The sequence below is a fragment of the Andrena cerasifolii genome, chromosome 2 (assembly GCF_050908995.1).
Source record: "Andrena cerasifolii isolate SP2316 chromosome 2, iyAndCera1_principal, whole genome shotgun sequence".
Classification (NCBI taxonomy): Eukaryota; Metazoa; Arthropoda; class Insecta; order Hymenoptera; family Andrenidae; genus Andrena; species Andrena cerasifolii.
In genome coordinates this window covers 1061459-1082275 of record NC_135119.1, presented here as the reverse complement: position 1 = coordinate 1082275, position 20817 = coordinate 1061459, and the positions used below count along the sequence as shown (strand labels likewise).

The following is a 20817-nucleotide window of genomic DNA, read 5'->3' as shown; positions in this document are numbered from 1 at the left end:
GTTGCAAATTATGTTTTATGCACGCGCTGTTTATCGTTAGTGCGATCTCGGGTAGTTGTTGTGGAACTTGGTTGCGGAGGATGCGAGTCCCGCTGGGATAACTGTTGTGGGATATTTTTCTCCATTTTTTTAACCGCATCTTGGTCCCTTTGCAACGATACCAGCGTTTATCTAATCGTTACGAATGAAAACGGGTGAGTCTGCTCTCACTTAGCTCGTGATCGTTAATCGATTTCTTATAAATGATCATAATGTATCGCACGCGAAAGAATTAATTATTTTTCTGTCGCGAATGAATGATGCAAGTGAAGATTGGTTTATTCTCGCTGACGTTAAAGATTCCTCTGACAGAAATAGATCAAAATATGAATTATCAATAGATCAGTAGGATTAATTAGTTCTGCAATATGATTTATATTTTTTTTTGCTATTTCTATTTAGTTTATTTGTTTCTAAAAAAAATGGAAATCATGTTTTCTAATAATTTGCAAACGTAATTTAAATAATATTATTGTTGAATTGTCGATTGACACAGTAGGTATGTTAGGTAGTAGGCAGCAGGGTGGGCCGAAAAAATAAAATTTTCAAACCTCGAAATCTGGGGAAGCAAATGGAGGCAAAATTTTTTTTTTTATCAAAGTTTTTAATTTTTTACCAAGTTTGGCGACTTCTGTATATTTTCATAAAATTTGCATATTTCACAGCTGAGCATCAGAAAATATTATTTAAGCACATAAACACGTGAACTAGTGTTTTATATATTGTCGCGAAGCGGAGTATCTATGTGTTTCTATTTTGAGACGTAACACGGTTGTAGCGAAAGAGGAACATATTTCATTGATTCAAGAGCCGTACCAACAGCCATTTTGATCTGTGATATTCAATAGTCATTTCTTACAGCTTTTTGTGCGCTGAAAACGAATCCGCAAACCGTTCATCGCCATTACTCTCTGTTTTCGAGAAATTCGATTTTGAAAAGAAAAGGTACATTTTTAACTTTGGACGTCTTTTAAGTTCAAACAGTAATAGTTATTCGGTTGCTCGTTCCGCCAAATTATTCTATGAACCCTCGCGAATACAACGATATAAGTTATTATTGCATTATTAACATTTAAAAATTTTTAAACAACGATCAAATGACACCCAAAATGCACCACTTTTTGCAGATATCGCCCTATATATATAAAAAAAACTAAGGGTCTCGGAGAAAATCTGACAACTCCACGGGACGCAGCTAGACATTTTTCCTTCGGAAAACACCAACAAAAGCGGTAAGTCACGTTTTGTATTCAATACCTTAGCGAAAGAGTTTGGCAAAACGTGCGGCGTCGACAGTGGTCGTCGCACGCGTTTAAGGGGGTATACCCGTTTGAACCCTCGGAAAATGTATACATTTTGTGGATTTTTTTACAAGTCAACGGTTTGATGCAGATTTCCCGTTTTTTAACTATGTTTACATAGTATTATGAACTACTTATAAAAAAAGTTTCAGTTAAAAAACTATTGTTTTTCGGAAGTTACGGATACATGTCCGAAAGTCTCTCGATTTTAGACGGCTAAACGGTGGCCCTAAAAACTCGCGCTACGTTCAACCAATTTACTTCAAATTTTGCATGCAGAATCATAATAAGATTCCGCATCGTCCAACGAAGGCTTTTTTTATTTCGATTCCCCGTTTATTATTTATAAAGGAAAAAGGTGAATTTTTCTCTCAGAAAAATTTAACTTTACCTTTGATCTCTCACCATTTCTTTATTTTTCAAAATTTTCAAAATCGCCTTCGTTGGACGATGTGGAATCATATTATGATTCTGCATGCAAAATTTGAAGTAAATTGGTTGAACGTAGCGCGAGTTTTTAGGGCCACCGTTTAGCCGTCTAAAATCGAGAGACTTTCGGACATGTATCCGTAACTTCCGAAAAACAATAGTTTTTTAACTGAAACTTTTTTTATAAGTAGTTCATAATACTATGTAAACATAGTTAAAAAACGGGAAATCTGCATCAAACCGTTGACTTGTAAAAAAATCCACAAAATGTATACATTTTCCGAGGGTTCAAACGGGTATACCCCCTTAAGCGATTCTGTTGATGACCGGCAGTGGGTACGCCCGCCGCTGTTGGCTATTGTATTGAAACCAAAACGTGTCTTACCACTTGTGTTGATGGTTTCCGGGGGAAAAATGTCTGCTGCATCGCGTGGAGTAGTCAGATTTTCTCCGAGACCCTTAGTTTTTGAAATATATATAGAAAGATATCTGCAAACACTGGTGCATTTTGGGTGTCCTCTTCCCTTTGATCGATGTTTAAACATATTTAAATGTTCATAATGCAATAATAACTTATATCGTTGTATTCGGGAGGGTTCATAGAATAATTTGACGCAACGAGCAACCGATTAAGTATTACCGTTCTCGAAAACAGAGGGTTGCAGATTCGTTATCAGTGCACAACAATCTATAAGAAATGGCTATTGAATGTTACAGATCAAAATGGCTGCTGGTTGCCGGCTCTTGAATCAATAAAATATGTTCCTCTTTCACTACAACCGCGTTACAACCGAAAATAGAACACACATAGATACTCCGCTTCGCGACAATATATAAAACACTATTTCACGAGTTTATGTGCTTAACCTTTAGAGGGTCGGGATTTTTTAATTGAAATTGTAAATTTTATTTACTTAAAATTTATGCATATATACCACCAACATGGCCGGCAAAGTATCCAAACTCTTAGGTGGACACTATAGTGGCCAGCCCGGCCCTGTAAAGGTTAAATAATATTTTCTGCCGCTCAACAGTGAAACACGCAAATTTTATGAAAATATACAGAAGTCGCCAAACTTGATAAAAAATTAAAAAATTTAACCCATTTTGGGCTGGGTCAAATATTGACCATTTAAAAAAAAAATTTGCCTCCATTTGTCTTCTCCAAACGTAACTTTTCCGCACTAGGCTGTTTCGAGTTTCGAAAAGTTGCCCACCCCAATAGGCAGTGTATGCAAAATGGGCGATAACCATTTAAGTGACTGACCCAGTAATTGTTTTGAATACTGTGCAAGGCTTTGTAGAAACTCGAAATAGCAGTAGCTACACTTTACAAAAATATCTGCTGAATGTTTAAGTATAAAGTAAAATGTCTACCTAGAAGTATAAGTCTACGTACTTCTTATCTTTACGCTTTCACATATTATCTCGTTTTCACGATATTCAGTGCAGTGGATTTTATCGTGTGAAACACCTGCACGCTCGTAAGAGGTCTCTACATCAATATATCTGGAAGTAGTAATCACTCTCTTCGGGCACGCTTTTACTTAAAGTATTTGTCTAATGTCTTCCTGCATCGTCCCCCTTTAACGACAATCCAATTCCAATGTACCTTTGGCTACCAACATATGCACCTTGTGAGAGTAGTTTCCTGTTAACGTACATATACCTACATGCACACTATGTGCATTCCTTTAAGCATAGTAAAGGCAATTTCAAGAGCTATTTTTTCTTCAAGGCATATTTATCGAAGCTTAGGGTAAAATGAAACACATTAAGATGTTGAATTATTACTTGCGTTAATTTCGGATTATACAACATGGAATTTGCAAGTGGCGTGTATCTCTAACAGGAAAGATCGGGGGACACACGACGATTTTTATGAAACTGTGCACAGTTGTTTATTGGTCCACCCTAAGAACTTTGTCTTATATGGTTGGTGCTAGTTTCGTACTTTAAGGGCGGAACCAGCCCTTTCATTCAAATCCCTTGTTATTCATGCCCTTATAAGTCGTGAATTACAAAAAATATCGGGAAAGGATTCAAATGAATGTTGCACCATTCCTGAATGGCTATAATAGTTCCATATTCTATAGAAAAAAAAAATTGGTGCAAAAGTTACATTTTTCCTCCCCTCTTGTGTCAGAAATTTATTTTTTTTCCATATGTATATAGTTTTTTTATTCTAAATCCAACGACGTACTTATAACAATATATAATTACTGTATTTAGTAAATTGATTAATATAAGAATTATTTGGATTTCGGTATTAACTCGGCGGGAGGCGCTACTGTGTAAAATTTACCACAGAGGCGCTAGTTGCGAAAATATGAAGACCGTTTGAGTTTTAGTTACAATTTTTTAAAGAACTTTTATAAAGATTTTAACATATTTCATAAATTTTGTTTGATTCTTAAAACACTGTACTTTAACATAAAAATTACAAAGTTAAAAAAAAATATTCTGAAACCGTGGTTTTTTACGTTTCAATTTTGGGTATTTTTAACCCGGTAGCGACAACGTGTGTTACAATATGGGGTGCGCCTCCTGCCGGGTTAAATACACAGACAGTCTCTTCCACAAGAGCGTGCTCCTCGGAGCCACGACCCTGTACTTTAAGAAGGAGTGAGCCCTTCAGAATTCGGAGGAGAAAAGTGTCTTCTAGTACGCTGATTAACACGTGTGGCATTTTAGTTTGTGATTCCGTAGAAAACAGGCGATTTTTAAACTGAGAGTTCCGTATTTTTTGCCGTTTTTGCACGACGTGGAAAGAGGAGAAGAGCATAGTAACGTTTGCACTGACCTGCACAATCGTCTGATGCGAATCCAATCGAAAACGTTTGGGGTTTCATGAAGCACAAGCTTCAAGGAAAACGTATATTCACGGCCAAGCAGTTACCTGGAGAAATTAGAGAAATATGGTCTTTATCTCCGGAGTATGCAAAAAAGTTAGTTGAAAGCATATCTAAACGGTGCCAAGCGATTATCGACAGCAACGGAGATTGGACCATATAGGGTGGATGCACCATTTGTGGCCACTTTAAGATATTGTACCAGTTTTGGCCACTTCTTAAAAAATATAATATTTTTCCGTATAAGCAATAAATGTAACCTTATATTTCTGCTGGTATACTAAACAAAATATTTATGATGTGAAATTCTCCACATAATAATGATCCACAAGCAATTTAAAAATGAGATAATTAAGGGGAGGTTCCGGTCTAGAGCCCAAAAAACAGGTGATCTTTAGGAATTAATTAAAGGAAAACTACTATATATAATTTAATGAGACTTCTTGCATTGTATTAAGGATATCTTGAGTTATAGAAATATATTTTTTGTTTTATAATTAATCATTATAGACGGCACTGGGGAGTCGTTAAAGTCAAGACATAAAAAAATTGATCAAAATTGGTGGGACCTGTATCCCTAAAAATTATTATCCGATTCGACTGAAACTTTTTTTATTTTAAAGAATATATTTCTGGCTAGGGGGGAAACCAGAAAAAAATATAAAATGACATTATTTTAGAAAATAACGACGCTTGAAATTTGAAATCACTTTTTCCCTATAGTTTTCATCCTCTCAACGCCTTTGAAAATTATAAATTTTGAAATTTTTGTATTTTTTTCTGGTGTCCCCCCTTGCCAGTAGTATATTCTTCAAAATAAAAAAAGTTTCAGTCGAATCGGATAATAACTTCTGGAGATACAGGTCCCACCGTTTTGAGAACACTGTTTCGAGAAAAACGCGTTTGAAGTTTTACGTGAGTGCCAATTGGCCGGGTGTTACCCCTGCATTTGCCGCTACTCAAATACCTATAACTTCGGGAATATTACGAATTTCAACAAATCCTTTTAAACAAGTATTCCTAAAAGGTTGAACATTCGAAAACTGAAATAAAAAAAAATCGACTTTTAGACCGGAACGTCCCCTTAAGCACATGTCCAAAAACAGTGCAATGGCCACAAACGGTACACCTACCCTAATAGGTAATTGCGTATTAGTTCATAAAACATACTTTTCGGCAATATAGACTTTTTTTTAAATCTAATAATTCCTTTCAGTGACACGAGTAGCACGCTCTTGTGGAACAGACTGTACATACCTATACGTATATTAGTAACAATTTACACGAATGCCTGATAATGAAGTACGACGCGGTCAAATAAGTGCACATATAGGATGTAGGTATTATAATGGTCATTAACATTCAAGAAATAATGTACTGTTAAAAAGTTTATTGAATGTGGCTTTCACAATAGTGACACCTCTAAAAAAAATGCTTGAAACAGAAATACGGCTCCACCAAGCATGACGAAGTATAGCAAATTCTCGGCATACACGGCAACGATGAATTTCGTTATCCTGTTTTTCGAAACAAGAATCTAAGAATTATCATAACGAGTCGGACGTTCCTCTGGGTATCCACTTTTGCTCCGTGAATGTTTAAGCATATTTTTGAATTTAGGTGAGGAAAACTGATTACGGATAAGCGATTTTAACTTTATAATACTGTTTCTGCGATGTAAATTAACGTCGTGACTAAGTAAAATGACTTGATTGGAGAAAGTTTTCACAACATTTTTCCGAATGCGGAAACCAGGAATATCAAGAGGTTGTAGTCTTCTTGTTTTTTTTTTTTTTGTACGGTGAGAATAATGACCTCTTTTGCATGAGGAACAAGTTGTTGTTAAACATCTGAAAAATGTCCGCTCCGGGAATCCAATAAAAATACGATTCGAGGTGCCATATGGGGCAAGTGTATTTGCGCAAACGAAGTTTTAAAGTGATCGTTGGTTCATTTGCCAGATTTCGAAGGAGAAAGACGATTTAGTTTTACGTCCATGTTTAGTGACCGCCTGAGCTCAATGTCATGGATTATTGATCCTCTGTAAATAGCATCGATGAACTTTGGAAGAACATCATCCAAAATATAGCCTAATAAAATTTATCTCTTCGTGTCCCACCTGCTTTTATATAAGTACTTCTTCCATCTGCATAACTATTTGCGTGTCTTGACCTTTCCAAAACGATTTTTGCACCACGTCAAAGGATTTCCGCTTCGTTTATGTATCTGGCCCCTTTTCCAATATTCTACTGCTCTCTTTCTGTGCGCGAAATCGGCATTACCTTTTTAACAGACTTCGAAAAGAGAGAGGTTCTCAGTTCGATGTGCATGGTTGTATGTATGTATACTGCCTTTCATTTAAGAAGGAACCTGCCGACCGACGAGTTTAGACCGATTCTGCGCAGGTTGACGCTCATTGGTGTCGGGAGAAGCCACTATTGGCTGTACCCTCACCAACGCTTTTTCGGAGCCAATGAGCTCATTCTACATGCGCGAAACGGGTTCCTTCTTAAATGACTTCTGGTGTAGTATACATTATGTTTGTCCGCGAATTTCTCCCTAACTACTGGACATATTGCATCTAGTTTAGCTTCTCCAACTTAGGTCACGAAGGTAGAATTATCAAAATCGGTTAAGTAGTTGTGAGGTTACACCAAAAACAAGAAATCTGTTTCATTTCGACACATTGTATAATGTATGCCTTACATGTTTAGTCGGATCAAGTTCACCGATAACAAGGCCATCTAGGATAAATAGTGCTCTTCGCCTAATGCACTTATTTTCACAGTCTAGGGTAAAGGACCCAATTACTGTCACCTTAAGCTATTTTACTTAAAATAACGAACAAATAAACGTTGCAAAGTCGTGCACAAAAAGAATTATGTAATTCAACCTATAATCTATACTATAGATTATATACTATAGTTTATTTATTCGTTATTTTAAGTAAAATAGCTTAAGGTGACAGTAATTGGTTAGGTGTCAGTAATTGGGTCCTTTACACTATCAACTAATAAAAATATGCAAATAAAATAAAATTTTTAAAAATTTAAATCCACTTCAAAATGGCTAAGAAGAGCATAAAATAATTTTTCTTATTACTTTCTTAAAATTATACCTAATAAGTATCAATTTATACTTTTCCAAGTCGGCGCCAATCAGTTAATTTGAAAAAAATGCCGACTTCAAAAAGTATAAATTGATACTTTTTAGGTATATTATTAACCAAATATTGAGAAAAATTATTTTATCCTTTTCTTGGTAATTTTGAAGTCGGCTTAATTTTTTTTTAAATTTTATTTTTCGCCTCCTCTTCTACAAATTCCGTATCCGTAATATCGCCAGGTGATATGTCTACAAACTCTGCTTCTAATCGCCTTGCCTCTTGAAATTCTAGAATCTCATCTTCTTCAGCCGAAAAGGATCGATCTTCAATGCTTCTTATTATGATTCCTTCCAGTGTTTTGCAAAATGCAATTTCTTTATAATTCACTGGAGTCAGCGCTAAATTTAAAGAGTGTACTGTAGTCAGTAGCAAATTAATCACATTTACAGGATTTATAAATACTATTTGTTGAAAATTGGTGCACTGATCGAAGAGAACAATAAATAATAGTTAATTACCCATGCGTTTGCTCTTATACATAGGTATACCACGTAATACATATATTCTAATCTTTGTACTCTGTTATTCGCCGTTATTACTCTTTTCGCAATTAATATTATATCTTTATTAAAGGTGTGATCTATAGTCATTACTTATTCAGGGACTATCGGCCACGATAACAGCTAATACCGAAATGCACAAAATTAGGCCGACAATTTTACACAGTAAATTTAAGATAAAAGAAGCGTTTATTCATCAAGAAAAAAAAAATTCTGAAAAATATTTTTCGCGTAATTTCGTAAAAATATGATTTATTTCAAAATGCTTTCTAGCAGATATTTAGGCGTTCAGTAACAGTACCTATAACATTAATTTAAACCTTTTTTTTCATATCTTTTGTGATTTACGAATTATAAGCGCTTTAGTAAAAGGGCCCGCTTGGATAAAAGAGGTGGTTTTTCCCTTGTATTACAAAAGTAGCACCAACCAACGACGGCAAAGTTCTTAGGTTGAATCAATAAACAATTGTGCACAGTTTCATCAAAATCGTCGTGCGTCACTTATCGATCTTCTCTTTAAGGGGTCATTCTGGTTAGACGGTTTGAAAAAATCGATTTTTTTTAAACATTTTTCGAAAGTACATATCCTCAAGAATGTACTGTTAAATTTTCATTGAAAAAATTCAATTATTCTAGCTTCTACATAGGCATTTTGTAGGGAGCGCAGACGCTGGGCCTCTACAGATGAAAACTTTGAACGCGTTTTTCTCGAAACGTCATTTTTTCACATGGCGCAGGTAAAATCTAAAAATCTATCGAACCGATTGCTTTATAAATTGAACTGCTTATTCTGCACACCTATGCCTCTAGCCGGTACTACAACCAAGTATTTCTGTTCAGTCTAACCTACTTTTAAAATCGAAAATATCACAGAAAACACAGCCGAAATACATCGATTCTGGTATTTTGCCCGCCATTTTGTTAATTTTAAGGTTAAATCATTTATTCTAGTACGGGACATAGCGGCAGTCATACTCATCAAGAATCAGTTTGTATTTTTGGCTTCAGATAAGTCCAACTGCTGAAATCACTTGCACGAGCGAGGCATGAATTTTTAAACATTTCATCAAAATCGCCTTCAAAACCATTTTAAAAGCAATAATTTTATTACTTTTATATTTTTTATTTATTCTATAAATGTGGTTTAATCAATAGAAAAAAGTTTTATTCCATTACTGTAATTCCTGTCTTCGTAATAAATTCCTGAAAATCGCTGAATTTATCGGCGCGCTAACCAGAATAATCCCTTAAGGGGACTAGGCAGTCGAAAAATCGAATTTTTTATGGCATTTTCCGAAAGTACTATGTTTTCTGAATAAAATGCCGCTTGGTTTACAGTAAAATTCTCTAAATTGTAGATTTGGCAGCTAAAAACGTCAAGCGACAACCTATAGCGTCGCCTTTGCCCAGAAACTTTAAACGTGTTTTTCTCGAATATTTTTTTCTCTTCATTTTTTCCTGACTGCGAACGAATTGAGGTTCAGATCGACTTGGAAAAAATTACAGGATGTGTAAAACATGTGCCATTTCGGGGCAAACCTCTTATAGGGTACGTAAAAATTCGAGATTTGCATAAAAAAAATTAAGAAGTCACCGAATTTTGTTAACCAAGAACCATCATTGTTTTTGCGCTACAAAAATCCTGCGACTTCTTAATTTTTTTATGAAAATCTCGTATTTTTACGGACACTATAAGAGGTTTGCCCCGAAATGGCACATGTTTCACACATCCCGTAATTTTTCCCAAGTCGATCTGAACCTCAATTCTTTCGCAATCAGGAGAAAAATGAAGAGTAACAAATATTCGAGGAAAACGCGTTTAAAGTTTCTGGGCAAAGCGACACTATAGGTTGCACCTTGACGTTTTTAGCTGCCAAATCTACTATTTTGCGAATTTTACTATAAACCAAGCGGTATTTTATTCAGAAAGGATAGTACTTTCGGAAAATGCAATAAAAAATCGATTTTTCGACTGCCTAGTCCCCTTAAGTAAGTGATAGAACGCGATGTTTTAGGTAAGCTGTTGATCAGAGTTCTTGCGAATGATTATTTGCAGCTATGTACCTAAAATACAGGTACACAAGTTTATGTGATAGCACGATTACTCTCATTATTATTATTATAAGGAATAAATTTAGCGCCTGTAACTGGTTTGATATTGTTCCATTGCCCGACATCAATTTCTTTCGATGTGTCAATCAGATGTGTAGAAGTTAGCTGATTCCTTGTTTTAGTGCACTCATTAACTATGCTACACCCAAGAGAAGGGACGAGAGGGAGAGAGACAGTTTTATTTAGACAATGACGTAAATTGCCAATTTAGTTTTATTTATTTATAATTGAAGAGCATTGTGTGAAACTTTTGAAATTGTTTTGTAATTGTGTTATAAATTTATATTAGAAACAAATTTTTGCAGAATATTTTGAATTACCTTGTGTTTTTAAATATGTGTAGAATTTATCACACATTTTAATATGTTCGCTTAAAGATAAAAACAATTACTATTTTCAGCAGTGTTTACAGAAAATGGTTCCAGCGTTCCTGCCACATAAACATTACTCACACTGTTACTGTAGAGGAGTTGTAACATTCCATTCCATAACCTTCCCATAATTTTTAGATAAATACCTTGAGTAGGAAAGAATGGAATACACCGGGCGATTTTTTGTGCAAGAATAAACAAAAATTGTATAATTCCATTTTTTCATATGAGCCTTCATTTTTTAAAAAAAATCGGTTTAAACATTCGTCGGATACCCGTGCAATTGCTCAGAAAATTTGTCCAATCTTGAAATCGATTTTCTCGAAAACAAAGTTTGATTCGAAGAAACTTGTTCCATAATTTTATTGAGACCCAAACCGCATCCCGGTTTTACTAAACATTTATTCACTAATATCAATTCTATCTACCATTAAAAACCCAAAAAGCCTTATATTTAATTTTATAAAAAAGAAAGAAGAAAATAAACATGTAAAGTTGACTTTGCTGCAAATAGGGGCAGCTCCATAATTTCCTGAAAATGTGTAAAGGTATTCATGATTTGGTAAGCATATTTCACAATCGTTTTCCTAAAATTGTGTAGATTGATGTTTTTTTATATATTTCCATGTAAGTAGGTACTAATATCTAGTTTTGTAACATAATAATGGTTTAATTTAATTATTTACCCGAGATAAGTGGATTTTTATAGAATTCGATGGAAAAGGGGGAGCAGCCCTAAATATTAAAAATTCACCCTGCCATAGAAAAAAGATATTTTTATTTACAATTACTAGGTAATACTGCTAAATGATGCGTCAACACTTATGCAGATTTTAAGTGGGTAAAATACTTTGAACAGTTATCTAAAACTATTTTATTAACACTGTTTTTATTAGTTCTCGAAAAGTTAGTAAATTTGGAGCTGCCCTCTTCTTGCTGCAAAGTCTTCAATTGTAGTTCTCCGATGGTTCTTGGGCAACGCATTAAAGGACAAAACCAGGGAGAGTGACCGGTGTTCCCCAGAACGATTTTACCGGTTCCCCGAGACAGATCGCGCACACCTATCGCTTCCGAGTGTGCCTCGCAAATCGTGGTGGGGCCGCGACAGCGAGCGGAAAGTTGGTAGGCCTGCCCGCTGACTACGTTCTCTCACTCGCGGCTTGTCAGAGTCCACAGTCCTAACTCGGCCTCAGGCTACGATAGATCGTATCTTTTCGTCGGTTCGATCTTGCCGCGTATTCATCTCGCGCGTGTCAGACTTTGTCGTCCCTGGCCGACCTCCTTTGCTCAAACAACGACCGATCGAACGACCCTCGACTATCGCCAAAAACCCACCGGCTTGCTTTCTTTTCTCACGCGTCAAATCGGTAACACTCCCGCGAAACGGTCCTCCCTTTTTCTTCCAAGTGCTGGTGAACGTAGCGTGTCGAGGATAATTTTCCTGTTCCGAGGATACAATACCAAACGAACACAGGGGACCCAAGAGGTAAGAACACGTGGCTTACACAGCCAATTACAGGAGCCGACAGCTGCCCGTGACAAATTTGACTCGAGGTGGTCGCGCATAGGTGCGGGGTACTATCGCAAACTATGCTGGCGATTACAAGGGATCAACGCGAGTCAATTTACAATTAATTGTTTTTTTTTTTTTTTTTTAATACACCGACTGCTAGTAATTATCTACCTAACCCATTGGAAAGGGATAACGATGCCTGATAACGATGCGTGTCGTGGAACACTGGATTGCAAAAACGTGTCCAGTTTCATGTGAATGTTTCTTAACGAACGTGCAACTGATTTTCAACGAGGCAGCACTAATGTAACGTGACTTTTATGTCACATTTTTATTGCTCTTTGAGAAGAATGTATGTATGTAGATAGGGAAGAAACCTGATGAAAAATTGAAAATCATTCAGCGAATTCAGGAATTTCTTTCTTGGAATTCTTGTAATCTAGGCAGGGATTATTTTAATACTGACTTCTATATAGTTCGAGCTTTCCGTATAAGTAAATACCTGCACACGTATATATGCATATAACAGGATAGCATATTTTATGTCGGGTCGTATTTTCTTTGTAACGCAAATGAACAACTATTTCTACCTGTGTCCTATTTAGATTCGATTCGATACCCAGTTCGGTTCTTATGACTTTTGGGGAACTGCTCTTCCGGTATCAGTAGCCTAGCCGGGTTTTTCTAAAATTAGAACGAAATTCTAGAAATCGAGTAACGCAATCACGAGACAGTTCGGATTGAGCAACAGGGTGCAGCTCGTCTTTATTTTCATATGCGATAAGTACTGATAAACTTTGTTGCACAGCCATGTTCTTCTTCGGGAAGGCGAAGATTGCAGAAATTAGCCGCGAAAGATGCTATAGAACTTTGAAGAAATCGGTAGAACTGAATTTCATAGAAATGTAGGTATGCGTATATTATAAAGATTACGTCAAAAAAAAAAACACAATATGTTGCATGTAGGTATATACAGATTCATTTATATAAGAACTTCAACTGAAGTTAATAATGAATTCAGGTCACAGGTTGAACTTCCTGACGTTTACAGATTTTATTGTAGTTCGCTGTTACCTTTTCCTTACTGACGATGATATCCTCTACTTTATCCAACCAAACAGTGGGATTATTGTTTTTAACAGTGTAGTGCTCTACGTCGTTATAGCACAGTACCTATTTATGGTACGGTTACTTTTATGTTTTACGCTTATTTTCGCTATAGTATGTTAATACAATACTTAACATGTATATGATACTGATTGAATAGAAACCTATCATTATTATTATTATTATTAATATTATTATAGTGCTTTTTAGTAAAACCATATAAATTGGTCGAAATATATTCACTTCTAGGTAGGTACCTACGTGGAAACCTATTTTCCGTTTACTTACATTCAAGAATAATATCTGAAATTTGTTCTTTAATTTTGCTACGAAGGTATACAGAATTCGTTGAACAGTCTTCGCGTGAAAAGCACTCTTGAAATAGCAGTGCATCTTTGAATGAGTTTATCATTATTATGCACTAAAAACATGACTCATTGTCAGTCAAATAAAGAGTTTGTTCGTGCGACTATATTTTACCTTCAACTTGGCGGTACGGTCGTTTATTTATAGTGCGTTTAAGGTGCAAATGCATTCTTCACATGATTCGAAGAATCACTTTACCGTCCTTTTCGTAACGTTTCACTTCTTTCTGTAAAATTCATGCAGATTTCTCGGTTACGTCAACTTCTGTTTGATTGCTTATGGCTTTAAAAAAAATGGCTATTAAGACTAAAGCTGATATTATTTATTTTATCAGAGTGAACCTAATATGTTACGATTTTTTGTGCTGATTCGGAAAAGCTGGTCGATCTTTGTTTTAAGACAATATTTGCTGAAAACCATGTTGGAAACTGAAGTCATGACATCTGACTGTCTGTCCCAAGGTGCCGGGATAGATGGTTCTCGTCGTTGGGAGAGACCACTCGTATAATTATTCATGAAAAAATAACAAAGAAGAAAGCAAAATTGTTTATAATTTTGACTTCTACAACTGCAGATTTATTGATATTTAATTTCTTCATGCTAAGCAAGTAAAGATCATTTCAAACAAAAAATGAATTTGCTATTGGCGATTAGCGCAACAAATAAATACAAAAGTGAATAAATAAAATAAGTAAATGAAAATAATAGAAAAGAAGGAAACAAAAAAATCTCTCGCAAAGTATTGTAAATTTAACTGATAGAACAAAAGTTTAGAACGTCAGTCATCTCTCACCCACAATTTCAGAGTGAACTATTTATCCCAACCATAACTCGACCATCTCTACTTTCTGAAGGGAGAGATGGTCTTCTCGTAAGCTTTAAAAGGAAGGATTAATATGGTCAAATACTTTGGCTGCATTGTCCCCAAATACCTCTACTATCTGACTTACCCTTTATAGCCTATAAATCCAGAAAAACACAGAAGTAAGCAAAATGGCGCTATTCATTGAACTGTTTGGCTTCTAGAGAAGCTATTGTTCTGTACTGTAACGCGTTCTTACGTACAGAGTCTGAAATATAGAGACCCACCAACTCTCCTGCCCCACCGACCCATCCGCATTTACCCATAGAAGACAATTTTAATTTAATGGGACTGTTTCAATTTAACATTATCGGAGAATTCGTATATTCCTATTGATTTAATGGTGCTTTATCATTATTACCAATATATGTATACCAATGGTACTTTACAATCAGAAATTCTGGGAACGCGTCCTAAGTACGTGGATGGTATACTTTGAAACAAGAATTTAACTAATTGAAGTAGGAGGGGAAATAACGTTAGGGATTTTAATTAAGGGGACCTTCCGGTCTAGAGCCCCCAAAATAGGTGATCTTTGGGAATTAATTAAAGGAAAACTACTACATATAATTTAATGGGACTTTTTGCATTGTATTAAGGATGTCTTGAGTTATAGAAATATATTTTTTGTTTTATAAGTAATCATTGCACACGGCACTGGGGAGTCGTTAAAGTCAAGGCGTCAAAAAATTTATCCAAATCGGTGGGACCTGTATCTTCAAAAGTTATTATCCGATTCGACTGAAACTTGTCTTCCTATTTTGAAGAATATACTTTTGGCTAGGGGGGGGGCTGGAAAAAAATAAAAAATGAAATTTTTTTAGAAAACAACGACACTTGAAGTTTGAAATCACTTTTTCCCTATAGTTTTCATCCTTTCAACGCCTTAAAAAATTATAAATTTTCAATTTTTTGTAATTTTTTCTGGTACCCCCCCCCCCTGGCCAGAAGTATATTCTTCAAAATAAAAAAAGTTTCAGTCGCATCGGAGATACAGGTCCCACCGAGTTTAAGAACAATGTTTCGAGAAAAGCGCGTTTAAAGTTTTACGTGGGCGCCGAGTGACCGGTTGTTGCCCATGCATTTGCCGCTACTCAAATGCCTATAACTTCGGGAATTTTACGAATTTCAACAAATCCTTTTAAACACGTATTCCTAAAAGGTTGAACATTCTAAAAATGAAATAAAAAAAATCGACTTTTACACCGGAAGGTCCCTTTAATTTCATATTAATTTTAGACACTGATAGTTCTATAAATCAACGTAATTTAAAGAAAATAGGCATTAATCAATGGCATCACACATGTAGGTACCTAAACACCGTTACCAATTCTTCTATCGCTCATTTTACGTAATTACATGGAGATAAGCGTACATATCTTTGCTATTAAGAGTTGACACGCTCTTCACTCTTATCTGCAAGATGCTTTTCGTCTAGCAAGTGAATTAACGAATTAAATCTATGCTATTATATAAAGAGAGAGCCGATTTTTATGTTCGCGCAAAACTCAAAACCTATTGAACCGATCTTCCTCAAATTTTAACACGTTATTCCTGCATACTCTAGGATCGACATAGGTTATGTAGCATGTCTCAGAAACGCGTTATTAACATGGAACGAAGAAGCGCCTGGTATATGTGGCACTGGAGGGAAAGTAAATCTCCCAAAGGAATGTTATCTTTTCCAAAATATTAAGAAGAAATTAACCTTTTTTCAAAATACTTAATTTCCTTAAAAGATATTAATTCTAATAAACACGAAGCAGTCACGCTGATATCTCGGGCGAATCCGACACGGGGGGCGCTAGTGACACATAAAAGTCATTCACTTGAAAGGAACATCAACGTGGTTCAATATGCTTTACAGCTACAGCAATCCATACGATACCTAGGTACTGATATGGCTACATTCACTCATTGTCAGTACACTTAATCTACTAATGACCACAATACATTTCTTAAGAAGATTAGGGAATCATGTTCTTGGCTAATTCAACGAAACAAGTAAAATCTCAGGAAAGAGAGAAACGTATCTAGCCTATTGTTGCTTTCGAACTGTATTAGATAGTGTGCCGCCATCGTCAGTGGGAGAAAAAGGATCACTCGTGCAAGCGATGCATGCTCCAATTCTTCTTTATTATCCTTAATCGTACGAAAGTCCCATTATTGAGAAACTTTCGTGTCATTCGGCTGGAATTTTTCTTAACGAGCGTAGGTATGTGTGTGCAAGATGGCATGAGAAACTGTTATGGCGATATCAAGCTGATACACCTCCGTTACTCCTACAACTACTTCATTCATCACTTACCCCCACCCTGGAGACCTTGACTATTCTCACTAGGACTTGTACGCGGAATATCAAATGCACTTGTCCATTGGTCTGTGTCTTTGTTGGTTTTAATGCTACCTCCTCCGGAGAGAGGACATAGCGGTAAAGCGTCTTGACTTCATTTTATCGTGCATGTGGGAATCATTACTGTCTTGGTATCGACATATTATTGACGGATTGACACGTGCACGCATGATCGGATTGCCACGTATGTCACGATTAGTCACGCCACCGAGACGCACTTCCCGTCTCGGAGTTGGGAAACAACTAATTTTTTTAAAAATTCCTGCCACGGCACGGCTAATATCAGGCTACGTTTGCTCCGCAAATTTGCACGGCTGTATGTTTTTATCTTCAAAGTACACGAGCCTCAGTTTATGCAATTATAATTATAATTTTAATAATTATAATAATAATTATAATTATTATAATTATAATTTTTTTTTAATTTTAATTTTTATTTTTATTATTTTTTTTTAATGTTTATTCATAACGAATTTACCGGTACTGGGGCCATTAAACTGTTGCTAGAACATGTTTAATCGCGATTGTTGAGGAACTTGACTTGACTGTGTTACCATTGGTTTCCTAGTTGGTATTAGCAGTATTAAAGAAAGTGATTTTATTCTTCTAATCATTCTAATGGGAACTGTAATTATTCTACATCTTTCAGCTAATGTGCTGTGACGTGCCTATAATTATTAGGTATTCAAGTTTTAGTAATATTCTTCCTCATTAGCTGTACATATAATGTAGGTATATATGTAGTCTTTTATTGACTAACATAATTCAGAATAATTCGCAGTCAGAATAATGATTTCATAAATATAATTCTACCTCTATGCAGGTAACATAAAATTATTTAAACTATTTAAGAAGTCTCAAAAGTTCAGACAGACATCATATTTCGTCAAATTTACAATTTGATTCTAAAGAACTAAATAATCCTATGCCTCAAGTGCTTTTTAAAAGATTTTTTTTTATTAAACAATTTCATTCTGCTTCGATCCTCTGTTTATTTGTATTATGTATGTTTGTTTGGTTGAAATCTAGAAACTCAATTTTAACCCACCTCCAACTATCCAATTAACTTGAAACTTTGCAGCGTGCGTAGTTTGGATGACAATACAAAATTATGGAAGAAAAACACCAAAGGGTTTAAAAAATTACCCAGTCACCAATAATTTTAACCCATAACCACAAATCCAAACGACTTCAAATCGACTACTCGCGTTCTTTACAAGAACGACAAAAAGGGTAGTCCGCATCGCGATATTCGCGATTTCAAATTATCGCGATTCCTGTCATGGAGCGAAATCGGTGGACAGTACGTATTAGGGCAGGGACTATTTGTCGAATTTTTCGGTATTCGAATATTCGAATAATTCAGTTTCTCAATTATTTGGTGAATATAATTCGAATGTCCAAGTATTCGAAAACTATTCAAATATTTAAGTATTCGAATGCTATTCAAATATTTAAGTATTCGAATAGTATTCGAATATTTAAGTGTTCGAATACTATTCAAATATTTAAGTATTCGAATACTATTCAAATATTTAAGTATTCGAATACTATTCAAATATTTAAGTATTCGAATATTATTCAAATATTTAAGTATTCGAATAGTATGGTGTGAATTATAAATCAAGTTCTTTAGGTTCATTTGTCAGGGTGAAATCTTATAAGCTAATTGTTACCCACTTCACACCATACTATTCGAATACTGATGTATTAGTATTCGAATAATAACATTCGAATACTCAAATATTCGAAGTTTATTCGTAGCATTCGAATACTTGTAAAATATTCGAATATTAAATTATTCGAATAGTCCCAGCCCTAGTAGGTATATGTACATGGGAGTCGCGTGCGAGGGAATATATGTGAACATGAACAATATGATATAAGTAATTAATACAATCATTTAGCACTATATGGTTTAAGCAAACTTTTAAACTGTATACAGCAATAAAATATATTTGTAAAGAAGTCTGAGCTATGAAATGTAAATCCACAAATACTAAAAGCTAAAAAATAAAAGAAATACATACATATATAAAAAAAACAGAACATGAATCAATTTAATACAGTGTCAAGCGTCGAAATGAATTTGTTGCGAGATATCCTGTTCGTGATTTTATTTAAAGTGAAAAAACACCATCGATTGTAGTACAAGATAAGAATTATTTTTTAGTTTTTAGTACATTTTTAATAAAATCGCTTCACATAAAATTTTTTTTACACATTTTTTTATAACACTATGAAGGAGTAGTATATTTAACATGTGCTGATCACCAACGAAAATATTGTTCCTAATTGAAGATTTCCTTTTATGAAAAGTGTAAATCTCATTTCCGTGTTGTCACATAATACTATCATTGTTCTAATGCATACCGATTATTATCAGTCACTGGAAGCGCCGCGCCGCGTCGCCCGTCCGACCTGGTGCTTTTGCTCCGCGGTGAGTTATTTCGGTTCTAAATTGCTCTATGAGAGCACAAACGTTCCACTTCAAGGGCAACGATTTTAAGACTCTTAATTTTCTTAAGTGAGAATACGATGACTGTGGATTTGTCGCGGCTAAGCTGGGGATTAAATATTGCTTTTGATTAACGTCTCGTTGCGTAATGATTTATCCACGACGCGACGTGACAACGAAGGAACCTGAAAGTTATGTAGTAGAGTTGAGTACAATCTGATTCCGATGTTGAGTAATTCATTGATTGTGAGCTTCTATTAGTCACAAAGGAATAAGTTCTTTATCGAATAGGAATTCATTCAACTATTTCACATAGGGAGATAATTAATTTTCATTTGCATAATTATTTATTCGTTTTGTGCACTATTTATAATCTATATTATTTGTTATCCTTCTAATATTGTATTTCCTTTATTAGTCCTAGGATTTATTCCTTGCCAAAACCGTTGCCAATCAGCAAGCAGCGAAAACTATTAATCCATTATTTGCATTATTATTCAAATACTTTTAGAATACTTATTGAAATAAATTATTCGACTACATAACAATGAATTATTCGATGGACATGGTAGAACAATTTATTATGAATAACGAATAATTATTATCTTGATCATTCTAGATGAAGTGTTCAATTAAAGAGAATTCGTTTATATAATAGATTGTGAATAAATATTTATTTCAAACAATACAAATCATTCTCAATTATGCTGTCTAGGCATAGGTAGGTACTTGGGCGCGCATCATATTAATACCATTGGTATATATCATTAGTTTTTTATATATCAATGTTTTTAAATGGGATTCTTTTTTATGGGATTATTAATTTACCGTTCTTTGCGCTCATATACTTGGCGCTCTTTTTTGAACCTTTTTTTAAAAATGGTAATTTTGTGGGGATTTCACACATTTTGTAGTGTTTATTGATGAGTGGATAATTTTTTCACCCCCTCGGGATTATTTTTTTTTAAATATATTATATTAGCATACAAACTACGCACGCCTGCAAAGCTTCGCGACAATTGAATTGGTGGAATTGGTTCAAATTGAGTTTTCAGGTATGAACCAAAGATACAAGAAGCAAAAAGAGGATCGAAGCTGAATAAAATCGTTTAATTAATATAATACTATGTCACAATAAATTGTTTTCTTTGACGTAAATCACACTCCATTATCTGCTGCTTCGATTATCTGTAAATATATAAAATCCACATTTTAGTTACAACTTAACGTAGAACTTATATAGAAACAGAGTGGCCCTTTGCTATAGTAAGTGCAGAGACTACAAAATGTGTCGGAAGGAGGTGAGAGCGTATGGCAGAAAGTCTTGTTGCAGGAAATTTAAATGCTAATGATAATTCAGCGAAAATGAACGAAGAGATCCAATATTT

The 20817-nt window shown here is 34.9% G+C and overlaps 1 protein-coding gene across 6 annotated transcripts in view; it reads left to right on the top strand.

Moving 5' to 3' along the window:
* Window positions 1-11887: 11887 nt before the first annotated feature.
* The window catches only part of Wdp (Leucine rich repeat protein windpipe), a 72143-nt gene continuing 63213 nt past the window's right edge, over window positions 11888-20817 (top strand). For all 6 annotated transcript variants that reach the window (XM_076830280.1, XM_076830282.1, XM_076830279.1 and 3 more), the window contains exon 1: window positions 11888-12256. The gene's annotated coding sequence lies outside the window, so the exon portion shown is untranslated. The remainder of the gene's footprint in view (window positions 12257-20817) is intronic.